The sequence below is a fragment of the Hibiscus syriacus genome, unplaced genomic scaffold, assembly GCF_006381635.1.
Source record: "Hibiscus syriacus cultivar Baekdansim isolate YM2019G1 unplaced genomic scaffold, ASM638163v2 tig00110865_pilon, whole genome shotgun sequence".
NCBI lineage: Eukaryota > Viridiplantae > Streptophyta > Magnoliopsida > Malvales > Malvaceae > Hibiscus > Hibiscus syriacus.
In genome coordinates this window covers 742,991-746,907 of record NW_024062894.1, presented here as the reverse complement: position 1 = coordinate 746,907, position 3,917 = coordinate 742,991, and the positions used below count along the sequence as shown (strand labels likewise).

The 3,917-nt window shown below is 31.6% G+C and overlaps 1 pseudogene; it reads left to right on the top strand.

The window, feature by feature from the left end:
- Window positions 1-215: 215 nt before the first annotated feature.
- Window positions 216-1,954, top strand: LOC120143929 (annotated as a pseudogene).
- Window positions 1,955-3,917: the final 1,963 nt, after the last annotated feature.

The following is a 3,917-nucleotide window of genomic DNA, read 5'->3' as shown; positions in this document are numbered from 1 at the left end:
ATAACATTTATCATTAGTTATATTTACTAGACTTTTATGGTTCAGTTTTGGATTTTGCTAAGAAAAAAAGTGAACTCTCTCTCAAAGAAATGACTTAATTGGCATTTTATGTATATTTCAAAGAAATAACTCAATTAAAAATATTTTTAATCAACCTTTTTGTAGTATATATACATCCATCCAATGCTAGTTCTTCACAACTAAGCAATTCGCAAAGAAAAAGATACCCTAATAGCTTCTTGTATATTTGCATGCACTGCAAAACAATGAGTTCAATCCATGTCCTTTTGTATTTTACTTTTGGGACATTGGCATCTCTTGTCATATCCCGAGCAATCCATGAAACTGCCATTGCCGAAAAACACGAGCAATGGATGGCCGATTACGGTCAGAAATATGCAAGCAGCTCGGAGAAGGAGAGGCGTCTTAATATATTCAAGGAGAACTTCGAATATATTGAGAGTTTCAACAATGGCGGAAACAAGAGTTTTAAGTTGGGGCTCAATGAATTTGCCGACATGACACACGATGAATTCGTTGCGTCTCACACTGGATACATCATGCAAGACAACCTCACAATCAGGGGCGAACGCAAGATTTTATGTTAATAAACTAATTTCAATTTATAAAATTTTAGGGGCAAATAAAATTTTACGGAGTGTGAAAATAAATTTTCAATAGAAAATACATAAAAAATTAAAATGTATGCTAATTTTAGATATTTTAAGGTGATGACTGCCAAGTACCCCACCTAAGTTCATCCCTACTCACTGTGTCCGAACCAACATCGTTCATGTATGACAAGTTTTCGATGCTTCCGCAAGCTTTGATTGGAGGGACAAAAAAGTCGTCACGCCTGTTAAGGATCAGGGCAGATGCGTTAAGTCTCAATTTGTATATAAAATAATCAGATTATATAAATTTAAGGGTAAAACTACATCTGATAGTTCAATACCACTGAACTGTACGCGCAAAGTATCTTTTATCCTACTGAATTTTTAATTTCTTCAATTATAATATTAAATTTTTATTTTAACTTTAATGAAGTCATTAGGCCTTTAAAATTTAAACGGTGCGATGGTATTAATAAAACGACATCGTTTTAGTACGGTTATTGATATCCAAAACGAAGTCGTTTTAAATATTGATTTAAAGGTGTATCGATTTTGTTACTAATATACAGTTTCATTTTTCACAAAACACTAATTCATTTTTGAGTGATTTTCGATATATCATCACGAAATATGATTGATAACGGACGATGATTGGCAGTGGACGGTTAAAAAAGTGTAGTGTCAAAGAGTGAGTTGTTTTTTTAACATGTAAAGCTGGTCTTGTCCACCATTATATACTTTTTGCAGGATGTTGTAGGGCATTCTCAGCAGTGGCAGCCATTGAAGGGATTGTCAAAATCAAAACAGATGAACTAATCTCATTATCGGAGCAACAACTGGTGGATTGCAGCACAAATGGAGGAAACCAGGGTTGCTATGGCGGATGGATGATTAGTGCTTTCGATTACATAACACAAAACCAAGGGATAACTACAGAAGAAAGCTACCCATACGAGGCAATGCAAGAAACCTGCGACCTCGAGAAACAGATGACAAAAGCCGCCACCATCAGTGACTACCAAATGGTGCCCAAAAACGATGAAGAAGCACTGCTAAAGGCGGTCGCGAATCAACCCGTGTCGGTCTCAAGAGACGGCAGTGGACAGAACTCTAAGTTTTACAACGGCGGAGTGTTTACGGGTGAATGTAGCAGTAGGCTCACACATGCAGTCACAATTGTTGGATATGGAACAGATGAGGAAGGTTTGTAGTATTGGGTGATTAAGAATTCATGGGGAGACACTTGGGGTGAAAATGGGTTTATGAGAATCCAAAGGGGTGCCGATACACCTGGTGGCTTATGTGGTATCGCCATCAAAGCTTCTTTTCCGGTTGCATAGCTCCAGATTTATCTACCTACGAAATAGACATTACTTTTACTACCACCTACTTGTTTTATTTTCGAGGATATTGGTAGCTAATCGATATTTCTCCTGTCTTGTCGTTTGTGGCCTTTTTGAATTTTATCATCTTGTACTCGATCGTTGTTTTTGTAGCATTTGTACTTCTAAATTTATGAACAAGTGTTTTTTTTTTTATGTTTTAACCATGGTTGTTTTTTAAAATTTCTATATTTGAGTAACAGAGACATGTGTATTTAAATGTTTATTATCAAATGATTTAGAATTTTTAGAACAAATAATATCACTTATAAGCATCCTATATTAATAAAAAAAAATCTCTCCCCTTGAATTCATTAATGATAAAAAATCATCATATGAAAAATAAAAAATAAAAAGTAATTTTTATACATAATTGATGAAACGAGATACGGTGAAAATATATAAAGAAAAACTACAGCTCACAAAATACAAAATATGAAACGAGATTGTTAGAGTTAAGAGACAATACCAGTAGTAGTAGTAGTAGAGGCACATGAGCATGAAAATATATTGTAACATAATGTCGAATAGATGAAGAGCATATAAAGTAAAGCACCATACAGTAAAAAAACAAGTTGTATCAACAGACATATGTGACCAAAGAAAATTAAAGCAACAGTTGAACCATAGTTATTAGATCATAAAGAGGAGATACAATGGATCAGAAGTTGAAGAAGCTTGATGTTGAGTAGGTATAAAGAGCAGATAAAAAAGGACGAGGCTTGGCCTTAGTCAGCAGGATCTTAAAAAGCTCGAGCCATGAGGGTTGTATCATTACACGCTAGATTTGCTGCATTAGTTACAGATGCCAGTAGTAGCAGCTGGAAAGGGAACAACAAAAACATTCGCCCACCATGGGGCGCAAACCCACGATCATATGGTTAAAAGTTTTGCACTCTATCGACTGAGCTAGAAGGGCTTTTACATGTCTTTTAACATTTTATAATATAAAGTTAAAAGTACCATTCAGTTACATTGAGAGCAGGAGAGATAAGGGGGGAAACACCACACTAATAACACGCGGTTAATTGAAAAGGAAAAACTCTTATTTGTTCGATTTTCTTGGATAAATAAATAAAACTAAGAAATCAATGAAAATATTACAATGTCATCAATCCCAGACTAACAGACATGGAAACACAGCACATATCACAAATCAAATTATATATTAAAAAAACTTTAAACTGAGACTCGACCAAAATATGACACATGAGATCAATTTAAACAAATTTTAACATATAAAAAATTAAAAGAATAAAATAATTTATGTAGCTTGATTTGAAAATAAAAAAGCACATAAAATTCATACATAAAATAAATTGTTAACGACGCGGTACTAAAATAAATAAAAAACTAAACGTTATGTATGATTTTGAAAAAAATTAAAAGTTTATATACGAAAACAAACAAAAAATGATAGTTTAAGTACTAAATACTTAATTTGCCCTAAATAAAAATGATGATATAATATGATATAACACCAATTTTAGTATTCAAAACTTAAATATTCTATTAAATTGGACATGAATAATAATAATGTTCAACATATTTTAACCTAACAAAGATTTCAATAGCTTGATGACTCGGTTGGAGATATTTATTAGATACAAGCAATGAGTATTAAAAAAAATATGTTGTCTTGATTTTTGAAGTTTTGAATTAGAATTTCATCATTGATTTTTAACCTTTTAATTTTATAAATAAAATCCTATCTATAAATAATTGTGTTAATCTTTTTGTTTTCTAATATTTTTTTATAATTTTAAAAGTAAAATTATTTTTATTTTAGAGTAAATTTTTTTAGATATCAAAAACTTTTGTTTATTGATAAAAAAATTTGTTTATTGATTCCTTTATATTACTAAATTTTTATTTTATTAATTATAACATTAAACTTTAATTTACATTTAATTATGTCATA